We start from the raw sequence: 13,423 nt of genomic DNA, 5'->3' as shown, positions 1-13,423 counted from the left end.
GGGACTGTGGCAATCACCTAGGTCATGTGGTCCCTGGCACAGCTCAGCTTGGGGGATTAGAAGTAGCCAGGCTGGCAAAGCCCAAAATGTTCACCGTGTAGTGCACTTACGTTAGCGGTAACTATGGGCTTCAGGGTTCTTCCCCTGCTTCCTTCTGAGAAATTATTGGGAGCCTATCCTTAGGAACAGCTTGCTTCAGGGAGATTAATTGCACCAAATAAATTTCTCTGCAAGCTGGAATTGAGTAACTAAGAGACTAAGGTAAGGAGCAGGAGTGCTAAAAGCTTAGAGAAAGGATTTGCAAAGTACAACCTGTTTTTTGTATAGCCCATGAATTAAGGGTTGTAAAAACAAAACAGAACAAAAAATACAGCAAAGCAGATGCTGACAACAGCAATAATAAACAATATGTCTGCATGTGGCCTGCAAAGCCTGGCATATTTACTGCTTGGCCATTTAAGATGAAGTTTGCCAATCCTTGACCTAAAGACACCAGTAATAACCAGCATTATAAGTTGCAAGTAAAAAGAAACCGCATCGGGGCGCCTGGGTGGCTCAGTTGGTTAAGCGACTGCCTTCGGCTCAGATCATGATCCTGGAGTCCCTGGATCGAGTCCCACATCGGGCTCCCTGCTCGGCAGGGAGCCTGCTTCTCCCTCTGACCCTCCTCCCTCTCATGCTCTCTGTCTCTCATTCTCTCTCTCGCAAATAAATAAAATCTTAAAAAAAAAAAAAAAAAAAAAAAAAGAAACCGCATCTGGAAAATCTAAGGGGATTATTACAAACACTATGTAGTTCATAGGCACTCTGGGCTTTTTGTAGACCAGAATTGAAGGCTCCAGGTGAGAGGAATTTCCAGTTTTGTAGTAGAGTTTATCAATGAAGAGTTGTTTTCTGTTACTGTTGTGAGGTACAAAGCCACAGCTTGTTTCACCCATCTTATCAAAGGCTGACACTTTCTGCTATTGGAAACAGCAAATACTGGAAATGGGATGTAGGGGCTATTTCTCCCACCATCCTCACCAAAATGGATTGCCCTCAGTCCCTGCTCTTGCACAGAACTAGCTTTTGACTTAGTGTCTCTGATAGATTTGGATGTTTAGCAGAGCCTGAGTCATGTTTGTGTGTTTCAACTATATGGGAAGTCAGAAAAAGAGTGTTGTATATGTTAGCTATTTTAATTGTGGTTCATATTATCCCAGGTACTAGATACGATAAGGGTGATTCAGTGCCTTAGTAAGGTATTAGGCAATCCAACAGGTTTGTAGAGCAGGGACCATAAATAGCACAAACAAATGGGTAGAGAAAGGAAGATGGATTCAATGTGCAGGAAGAAGTGCAGGTGCCATGAGAAATTATTACTCCCAAGCGAGGGCTGCCTGCTGATATTTTAGTTCTCTTTTTGGTAGTCACAGGCCTGCCGGAATTAGGGCTTCCGTTCCTGGATTTCCATAGATTGTCATTAATTTTCCAGTTAGACACTTTTTTTTTATACAAACTCACGTGAAGAAGACATATTTACAACCTGCTGAGTTCTAACTGGAAATACTTCCCCGCTTCTCCCCACCCACTCCCCATATGATTTAGGAATCTTATGGTTACAAGTAGCAGAGACACGTATCTCAAACTAACTTAGAAGGAGTTTAAAATCTCAGGAAACCCAAAGATAGGAATGATATGACCCTTAAGATAAAAACTCGTTAGGATTTTGTCTACCTGATACTAGCATTGGTTCTCTATACTTCATTTTTTTTTAAAGATTTTATTTATTTATTTGACAGAGAGAGACACAGCGAGAGAGGGAACACAAGCAGGGGGAGCAGGAGAAGGAGAAGCAGGCTTTCTGCCGAGCAGAGAGCCCGATGCGGGGCTCGATCCCAGGAACCTGGGATCACAACCTGAGCCGAAGGCAGACGCTTAATGACTGAGCCACCCAGGCACCCCTCTCTATACTTCATTTTAATAGTTTTGCTCAGTACAGACAGGCTTTAAAAAACAAGGTACAAAGTACAAGTTTATTAACAAATAAACAAATAAACACCTTGTTGAAGTCATGGCAAATGCCTGCCTCTGGGCTTGAACTTTCACATTTTAGCCATGGCAAAAGAAGACAAATATGTTTAATCTATCTGAAGTCCAAAATCTTGGTGAAATGACTCACTGACTTAACTTGTGTGTCTATCTCTAGAACAGTAAACTAGGGTCAAGGCAGTGGTTTCAAACTTTGGCTGAATTTGGGTGTTCTTTCTTATACACACATATAAAGATGTTATTTCTAGGAACACATAATGTAATAGAAAAGTCATATGAAATTGTAATACAGTGGTAAGTGCTGCAATGAAGCAATATACTCATGCATTGTTTAGCACATCCAGTAAGAAACAGGAGAGTCAGAATTAAGAAATCTTTAACTGGGTACCATGCTCTTATTAGAAGTCATGTAAGTCTCGAATCATGGAACACTACATCAAAAACTAATGATGTAATGTATGGTGATTAATGTAACATAATAATAAAAAAAAATAGTTCAAAGTCATGTAAGTCATGTAAGGTCCAAATAAGTCCGATGTCGCTTTATAATTAATATAAGGATTTTTTAACTTGATATTTAAAAGGGCAAAAACAAACGTGTCATTTGAGAATGGGTGATTTCACACTATACGATGACCATCAAATAGCTTATTACCACCCATTTAACTTAAGTATAATGATATAATTCTATCCAGAAGGACTCAGAGGAGAACTTTCCATTCTTTTTCTAAGAATGTGTGAAAGCCCTAATCCAAATGTCATTGAAAAAATTGTCTCTGGGCTGGTATTTTTCCAGATTTATTTTCTTAAGTTGTCCAGCATTTTTGTTCCTTCTTTGGACAGCTGTGTCTATTGTGGTATTGAAAGGGGGCATTTATTCTTTCATAATTGGCAAAAAGAACATCTACAGGATTAAAGTTGAATGCAACAAGAGATTGTCTCTTGGAAAGCAGCTCTGGCAGCCTTATATTCTCTGCATGACACTAAGCATCCTTTCTGGCAAGAGGTACACATGGTGTTTACTGTTTAACCATTCCATGGCTACACAAAGCAATTAGAGAAAGAAGAGAGGAGCACGGATTCAATAGCCTGAGGAGGTGTCTCGGAAGAGATGGCATTTGAACCATTCTTGAAAGAAAATTTTGACTTACGTAGTTATATATAAGCAGTTACTGAGATACTAATTCCTTAGCCAATGCTATACTCTTTCTTTCCCTGTGGCTTTTCAACATTTTTTTTTCATCTGAGGAACTGATGATTAACTAAAGTATTGACTTTAGTTAATCATCTATATGTCTACTTGAGGGCCATAATTATCAAACAAAATTTTGAATTCTACAGTAATATTTCTGAGGTAAAAGAAAACCCTTCATTATTTTTCTTCACTTGGCTCTTGATCAAGGTTTTCATTCAAATTCTGTAGATAATCTTTAGATCTAGTAATTTTACAATGTAATTTTTTTTCTGATAAATTCCCAAGTAAAAGCAGCTCATTTAGATGGATAAGAGAAAGAGCAGAAGAAATAGAAGCATATGTGGGTTGTGTATATAAAGTGGAGTGGGAAGAGAAACAGACATGCAGAAGAATCTGACTTATCAGAAAGTTAGTCTTTGAGACTCTCTTGGAGTTAGAATTATAAGAACTCAGCATACCAGTTAAGGAAGCTCACTTTTGAATGTTTGATGCTTTGTCTCCTAATTTTTCTAGCATGCAAAAAGTTAGAATTATAATACAACTCCATATAGGAAACAAGAGCTCTTCTTGGAAGACTTTGCCGTTTTGATATAGACAAAAACATTGCCAGTAAGACAGAAGGGCCTTTTCTTTTGTTCAGCAGGGTTTGCTTGTGCACGGTATCTCCAGTCCCCTGGCTAAGAATGGGTGATATGATCAATGAGCCAGCCAATGTTGAATCCAAAATACAAATAAAACAAAATGACATTCTTTCTGACAAGTCAGGGAGTCCCCTCAATAAAAATTTCATATGGGAATAGAGACTTATTAAGCTTATGCTTCCATTTATACAGAGTAGAATATTCCCTTATACACCAACAGAAACAGAAGACCATCCAGGCCAAAACAAAACCATATGAATACCTTGCAGTTAATATAAGAATTTTTTATATATAGACAAAGGTTTAATGAAATTATACAAATCCATAGTTTTGATTATCTGATACAAAATCCTATTTGGTTGCAAATCTTAGGATAACAAAGTAAGTTCAGCAATGAGATGCAAGGAACCTAGTCAGAGTTCAAATCCTTGCTGGTCCTTAGGAAGACAGAGTCTTGTGTATTCTTCCAGGCTAGAAATTGGGCAGAATACTGTCTTCTTCAACAGAGGGATGGTTTATTGTTTATTTTGTTCTACTCAGTGTCTATGCAAGGCCACCTTTGAGATAAGATAGAATTGGAAAATTACAAAAACAGTGTAATATATGAGTTCTTAGAAAATACTTCATGGCTATAATCTTCCAATCTATCCCACCTATTACCCTGCTTGATGCCTACAATTTTTCAAAGTAAGCATTTGTTTTTTGGGGCTTACGGAAGTTATAACAGAATCGAAAAGTTTAAAACACACTACAATTCTAGTGATCCAGTTAATATCTATAGATATAGACATATACACACATGTACTTAAAAAATATATATCCTCGGGGGTGTGGGAATGGGAGAGATGTGGTTTAAGGATACATATTGAACTAGTAGCTAAGTCCTGGGGATCTAATACTTAGTGAAGTGATTATAGACAATAAAACTGTATTACAAACATTAAATTTCCTAAGAGACTAGATCTTAGTTGTTGCCACCACAAAAAGAAATGATAATTATATGACACCACAGAGGTGTTAGCTAGTGCGACAATGGCAGTTAAATTGCAATATAAATGTATCAAATCAATATTTTGTTCACCTTAAACACACAATGTTATATGTCAATTGTGCCTTGATTTTAAAAAAATCCTGTAATAAAGTTGGCTTATCTCCAAAGCTCCTAACCATAGGTTAAATGGGGGAAAATAACGAAATGCCAAATCTAATTAAATTCTAACTCCTGTATGATAATTTAAATCTCCCTATATGTTATGTTCAATATCTCTTATTTTAAGATATTCTGTGGGTCAAACAATAATAAAACATCATCAAGTGCTCCCTCCTCCAATAACTTCCTTTTCCTTTGCCATGTTAATGCTACACAGTTAATACTAAATAATTGCTTGGTAACTAAAGACATGAAAATAAAATTTCCTTTGAATTTTTTCCTGAGGCTTACCCTGTGGTTACTAACAGTACCAGATAATTTTAGATAATAGCATTTACATCAATAAATAAATGAATATTCTAACATTTTAAAAATCTGAACATTAACAAATGGTTTTATATACACACCTACAAAAACCATTCACATTTATGTCTTCATCAAATTTCTCCTTGGCAGAAAAAATCCTCCCAAGATGAAGATAAGGTCCTATATGCATTGTATAAACAGCATGAATAAAACTTTCTGGCTAGGAGATTTTTGTGCCCACCCCCCACCACAATTAAATAGAAAACAAAATGAAAAATTGGCTTTCCAACTTGCAATTCTTAGGAAATGTTCATGAGATATGTAAATGTAGCTTTGGCTTCATTTCTCAGCCTACAGCATAATGAGCACGGTTGTGTTTCTTTGTCCACTGATCCCATTCTCATGGATCTTTTCTCATACCGTGGATGTACTGGGCTGTAACTTACAGAGAATTGTATTCACAATACAGTTATAATCGGTTGTGATCCACCCTTGTATGAACAATGCTATAAAATTATATTGTATGCATGCTTCATTAAAAACAATAGTCATTTTCAAATGTAAACTCAAAACATTTCCCGTTATGAATTATTAGGCTTCCAGGCTGAACCCACTTTAGAGAAGCCTTGTAAAGTTTGCAGCCTGATCCATGCTTACCTACATAATCTAGCCCATTAGATGTTGCAGATTTATTCTTGAAAACAGCTTCCCTAATGTCATTTCAGTTATGCTTGGAATGTTGTCTGAACTAAAATGTCATGGGGAGGAGTCAGCTCCACAAATGTTGGCATTTGCTCATTCTTCCTGGATCCCACCAGCTCTAAAGTGACAAACTAGTCTCGGGAAGATGTACATCTTGGAACTGGTGGAGGCGTTAGCAGCCATTGCCTTTTGCCACATTCTGTTTGAAGATTGAAACAAAATTGTAATAACTTAAAAAAAAATCTGGCTTCCTATTTTTTCCCAGCTGGATTGATGATAATGTTTGAATGAACATTGGTTTATTCTTTTGAATTCGCCACAGATTGAAATCCAACAGAGCCATAGGGAGAAAATGATGAGGTGAATTATTTATCTTTCCATCCCACAATCTACAGTCCTATGAGAACTTATTTACTTCCATTTTTTAACTACTTCAATTCATGGAAACTAATTAAGTCAACCTTAGTTGATGTCTTTTTCCTGACTTCCTGGCCTAAATATCCAACTCCTTAATAAAATGCTCACGCTGATAATCCCTTCAAATGGAACTTATCATTTTTCTCCAAATGTTCAGACAGCTTGGTGTGCACAGAAAACAAGGTCTTCATTCAGTTGGAATTCAGGGGGCTCCAGGTCCAAATTAGAGGAGGGCAAATGAGAAGGAATGATAGGCTCAGGGTATGGTAGATCACTGAGAAAGCTTATAATGTAAGCCTGGGTGGTATTAAATACTGGTATTATATAATATTTATATATATTATTATAATAATATATATTATATTTTATATTTATTATAATTATTATAAATGTATTATATATAATATTATTATATAATGTATTATATAATATTTCCACATTATTCTTGTGCCCTGACTTGCCTGGCCACCTGTTCCTACCCAACACATTGAATCTAGTCTACTGTCTATTCTAACTCAGTACCTTAACCATCTCAAACACTGAATCTGGTTTGTAGGGTATTCATCAGGAGTGCCACTCTTCATCTGACACCACTCATGACATCTGAACACAGGCCACAGAATGAGTGTCCTAAGGAAGAGGTTTAACCCTTCTAACCCTTGAAAGTTAACTGAATATAATGGCCCTGTATGCAATTTCTACTTTATTCCTTCTATGCCTACTTGTACACTTGTGAAAAATGATATATAATGAATCATTGCCATGTTTCTATGAATATCAGTCAGTTGATTTCTGACACCATTCTTCCTTTGGATAACATCACTTCAGAGTGTCCAGTTTATATTCATCTTGACACCATGCACCATTCTCAGAGGGAGAGCCAAATAATTTCCAGTTCCTGAGTATTCAACATGGATTGCTGTTCTTCCTCTCAATACTGCTTTTCTGAATCCTTAAATCCAAGGGAGGAAGTGAGAACTTCAACAGATCTGAAGCAAAGAGTCCATCTTAGAGGAAAGGTAAGATATTAAGGAATTCTGGATGTATAGTCTTGATTTCTACCTGAAGTAATTCTACTGTGGAGACAGAGATATTAGAGAAAGCCAGAGATCCCCCACATGATTAGAGAAGGAACAGTTAGGGTACTATTTCAGAAGAATTTGATTCTTTCCTTTCAGACACGTTGTGTTCCTTCTAAAACCCTCCCCACACCATGATTCCATTAGTATCGCTTGAACAATTCCCTCTCCCCAAACAGAAGACATGATTTTAACATATCTGCATTTTAATATTCAAATCTTTGTTCCAGAAAGGGAACAAAAGCATTTTTCTCTAAGTAAACACCCAATTATTTAATGAAATGAGCATATTGTTTCTGGCCTCTTAATGTCCATGATGAATCCTAAGACATAACTCATATTGGGTCCACCATATGCCTTGGCAAATATATATCAGTATAGCTGGGTAACTAAAAGGATATATGAACTCAGATAATATTACCTCTGTGAATAAAATATGAGAAATTACAGTAATAGTAGAAACATGCTATGCTTAAATCACAAATGAATGAATCCAGAGAGGATTCAAATATTTTCATGGACTACTGGCAAACATTCTCTGTCTCTGTTTTTTCTTTTTTTATTGCTCTTCTATCACTAGTTTCAAATTTAAATTAGTATTCATTTATTCTTGTAATAAAAACAATATGAAAAAAAGAAAATTAGCAGATAACCCTAAATGTCACTGTAGTCAGTCTGCCAGGTTTCTTTTAGGAATAATTTCTTACTCCAAGGCAGATAACATGAAAAAAAGGGGACAGCTTTTCATATGTATAGCTTAAAATGAAATAGATTTAACATATAGGTTACAGTTACTCCATGATCCAAGACACTTGATATGCTTAAGAAGGTTACTGGTGGAAGATTCCTCGATTTTCAAAGAACACATTAGCCTCATTTATTGATCTCTCAATTTTTTAGAAAAATATGCATCGAATGTGTGTGTGTATTTACCCCCCCAAAAAAACTGAATAAAATTCAATATTCTTTTGATCAGTAATCAAAACCTTTGCTTTAGATTATTTTTTTTAGAATATAACAACAAAATATTCAAATATGGTAGAGGTTTTATAAATCATCTTCCCCTTTATAGGTGACCTAATTATAGTTCCAGGAATGTGAATTTCTGTATGAAAATTATACATCTATTTAACTTCAGATACAGGTCAAAATTCAGATTATCTGACTTGCAAGCCAGTATGTCACTATATTACTTTCCTTTTAATTTAACAAGAACCACCAACAGGCAAATGATTTCCCCTGATTATACATGTAATGCTAAAATGTTTGCTGAAGATTATACACATTAGAAGCAAGTAGACAGTTATAGGCATATAAAGAAGAAAGGCTTGCCCATAAAGAAACAGTCCTGGCAAACTTAAAACGTTTATAAAGCCCCCAAATTGTCTAATCAAAACATTTTTTCATATACATCATCCTTCACATCTTGATTTCTATTTGTTTATTTTTTAGGTCAATACACGTTTTCTCATCTCTCATATTATGTCCATGAAGTCAATTTTATTCAATCATAACTAGAGAATATATTATAATCATGGACAACAAATAGCACCATAATGTTTTTAACAAAACCTTTTTTGAAGCACAGTATACATATAAAAAAGTGCAGAAATCATAAGCATGTAGCCTGATTAATTTTCACAAAGCAAACACAGTCATGTAAATAGCACCCTGATCAAGACATTGTCATATTTTTACACCTGTAAACATATCCTATTTATATTTAACTTTGTACATTGAATTGTATTTCAGGATCACATCAGAGTGTTCTTGAAGAGGATTGACAAAGCCCTAAACTGTCTGAATAATCAAGCCTGCATTCAGCTTTTGATTACTAACTATATTATTCAAGAGCTTTCAGTTGAGCCTGAACAAAGGAAAATGGATTAAAACCAGTTATGAACCTGCTTTTTTCCCATTTCCACTTCCTCATTTAATAAATAACCATATTAAGCAGTCACAGTCTTATCAAGTTCCTATCTAGAAATATGTATTTAATGTCTGATTATGTGGTGCTGTGCCAGTAACTATAATTTTATAGTACACAGTGTACCTCTTGACCTCCTTATTAAGATTTCTGAACTCTGAAGACCTAAAGTAATCAAAATATTGGATATTATCTGAAAGTTATTAATTAGATACTGATTACCTTTTCAGAAGAGTCATCATCAAAATTTTTACTCCGTCTAGCATTTAATTAAATTTATTTCAGTAAGTTCACTTTTCTCTGCCTTCTGAACTACCTTAAATTTGCTATTAATAAGTTGATTAATTCCCTTCCCAGGCTAGAGAAAAGTTCTTCCCCGGACCACTCATCACTTGTATGCATAAAGTAGAAGTTTTGCAATATTAAGACCATCTCCATGATTCAGAAAGTAGTCGTGGATTATGACAATTAATGTCACATGGGGCATGGGAGGAACTACACAGAAGCTACACACACCTCTAGAACATTCTGTTTACATAAGAAGCATTACTTAGAGATACAAGAAGTTGATTGGCCTCGCAAAGAGGAAATGCCTATTTTATTAGTACTATCACTCTGTTGTGGTGCATTTATCTATTTACTCATTTATCACATATGTGTCTGGATTATGGTAGGGGTTTAATTAAGGCTTATTAAATAAATACTATGGTAAAAATCCATCTCACTAACATGCTGCTTAACAGAGAAAGCTGAGCCTTGCTTACTTACTCTTTACCTCTATGACAACACCATATAAAAGTACCAAATTATCCATGGCTTTCTTTTATTTTTTTAAGATTTTATTTATTCATTTGACAGAGAGAGAGAGAGTGCACAAGCAGGGGGATAGGCAGGCCAAGGGAAGAGGGAGAAGCAGGCTCCCTGCTGAGCAGAGAACTGAACATGAGGCTCCATCCCAGGACCCTGAGATCATGACCTGAGCCAAAGGCAGATACTTGAAATGACTGAGCCACCCAGGTGCCTCACACCCATGGTGTGATCAGCACGTTGAACGACACTGCAAACAGAACACAACTGTATTTCTCCCAGGCTTTTATTCTATCCTATGCAGTATCATTTTGATTATTTTATTTTCCCATGACAAAACCTCAAAGATGGAGGCTAGGTGGATTTGAAGTATCCAATGTAAACTTCACAGTGACTGAGTGTGGCAGTTCATGTGCTTCCCAGGCTTAGGACTTTGTAGATATGGAAAAATTTCCCTCGGGAACTCATTGCTCCCTTTAACTCAAAAACCGAAACTCTTTTCTAATACTGTTCTTATGCCCGTGAAGCATTGTGAATATCTACATCAATTTTAATAGTTATTTCAATTAAGCAAAAGAAAAAAAATAGAAATATTTAGACACAACTACATATGTTTTTCGAAGGCAGGGATCATATCCTGCCTATACTCAACAAGTCTGTGTTTAATGCGGTGTCTTCTTTTTCTAACAGACTTGTTCAGTGCTCAAGTTATCTGAAAGGACTCCCTTATCTGAACCAATTCCTCCTTCCATAGACCTGATCTCAGTTCTTTTCTACCTGATGCTAGTGTGACTATGTGTGTCCATCCCCTTTCACTAGATATAAAGCTGTGTGGTGGTAGAGATTTCAGCTGATTCATGGTCCTCCGTGATGTTCCTCTATAAGCAACAGGTCTTCCCTCAATCAATGTTGAACTGCATTTACATTTTCACCCTTATACTTTTATTCAGGTCAGGTGGGCAGGTACATAGTCTCCACTGAAAACTACGAATTTATGGTAAGAATGGCTCCAGAGGAAATGAGAGTTATAGAAAATAATATTTTATTTCCAGGACCACATGGATGATGTGAAATAATATTATAAATTATCAAATGGGTCTAATTTTGACACTGAAATGGTAAGACACTATTAAGATTAGTGTTTTAACTTATCATATTAAGTAATTTGAATGGAATTTTAAATGCTCGAGACTGAAAACTATGTATTGGCCTCAGTATTGCATTAGGGAACAGTCTAAAGAATAGGAGTAGAAGATCATCATACCTGATCTACAAAATTCAAACCTTAACTCACAATGGTAAGCAATGTTAGCAGTCAATGCCGAGAATGAAACAGTGATTGTTATGGCATACAGCACCTGTGTCACATTTATATCCTTCCAGGGAAGACAAGTGAATGACATAGAATAAAAACTAGCAACAAGTCACTGTGAAAATAATCTATTACTACCATCAAGCTAAAGGCAGGTCACTATCTAAAGCAGCATATCCAGTTATAAATTAAAATTGACATTATTTTGTATGGAATGCCCAGCAAATGTCCAGGAACTGTTATAAGTAAATGAAAGGTTGGGAAGCTCTAAGACATTGGAACTTAATCTCCTACACCATAATTTTCAAGACTTTTTCTTCTTTACTATTTCCAAAGTGACTTTACAGTTTTATCTTCTGTTGCCAAAAGGTATGTTTCTGCCTTGTTAGGAAAAAAAAAAATGGTATATTAAGCCCATTTGTTAAATGACTTTCATTTTAAAACTAATGATATGCCATTTTCAGAAAAATTATAATAACAAATCATCATAAAATTAGAGTTTGGGAGGTATCAAATCAGATATTAATTCTGTTGCTTTCTTGATAAAATAATTCTGCATAGGCTGTAAAAAAAAGCAAATCAAAGTTACAAAATATTTATAGTGCATAAAATGTTTTATAAGTGTAGTATAAAACAGCACAGTGCACTGAAAAATATCACAATTCTTTCAAAACTTCTTTCCAATTCTGAATATTATGGGGATCTGCACTGTCTTCTTCCTCACATTCTGTTACTACTTCATAAAGGGGATATATTTAAAGAAAGAAATATAGAACTTTAAATGAGAATGCAAACTACAACTTTTTCCACATATCACAAAAAAAAATGTAATTGAAAAGGAATACATTGATTTACCATTGTACCATTTTGGAGGACTTGTTTGCCTGAAGGGTTGCCTTGCATTGGGTAAGCCAAATGTCCTCAAGTCACTTCTCCATTGCCTCCAGACCTATAAAAGGAGTTATATCCCACTTTGATAGAAAGCAGGATCTCAAAGTCTAAATTTAGAAGAGAAAGCTGAACAACTGAGCAACTGCAAACTTTTGCTAATTTATATTGGCAAAAATATGGAGAAAATATATGGGAATATATTCTGAGGATACCAGACCGGAAGTATAGAATCATTTCGAATCAGGCTGAATATATCAGTAACAATGTATTTACCAGAGATGGGCTTATGTTCTAGCTCAAACAACTGGTATTGGTTGTAATTTGGTTACTTGCTTAATTACTGAATCTCAAAGTTGTCCTGTGCTAAATAAAAATGAGCAGGAAGTTGTTTTAGGATATTAGGGAAATAGGATGGTTGGAGAGTATTTAGCATTGTTATTCACTGAACTACCACAAACAACCTCTTACCAGTCTCCTGACATTACCTGACATGAGCAACATCCATTTCGACCTTTATCTTTAATTGACCTTTTGTTATTTTGAGAACTTTTTTTTTATTTGGAAACATTTTCACTGTAATTTCCACGATGGAATGGGTTGAACAATATATATAAGAGGTAAAGATAACAAATAAAGACAATTTTCAAGAAGTCTGGCTGTGAATGAGGTTGTGAACAATGGGTAGCAGGGAGCTATATGTTTGTGTTCCATACAAATCTTCACATTCTATATTATTAAAATATAGATAAGAAATAGCATTTGACATTTAGAACATGCTCAATAATTTCAGATTAACTGAATGAATAAATTTAATAGAAGTAGTGCTTCTTACTGTCATAAGGAAACATAATCGTTAAACACAATCTGACCGACCCCTTCATATTAGGCTTAGATAATGGATTTAAAAAAAAAAAAAAAGTACAAATGACATAATATCCTCCAATCTCCTAGTGTCCACTCTAATC

Source organism: Phoca vitulina, unplaced genomic scaffold (genome assembly GCF_004348235.1).
Source record: "Phoca vitulina isolate PV1807 unplaced genomic scaffold, GSC_HSeal_1.0 scaffold7, whole genome shotgun sequence".
In the NCBI taxonomy this organism is placed as follows: domain Eukaryota; kingdom Metazoa; phylum Chordata; class Mammalia; order Carnivora; family Phocidae; genus Phoca; species Phoca vitulina.
Note: the sequence above shows the minus strand (reverse complement) of the source record.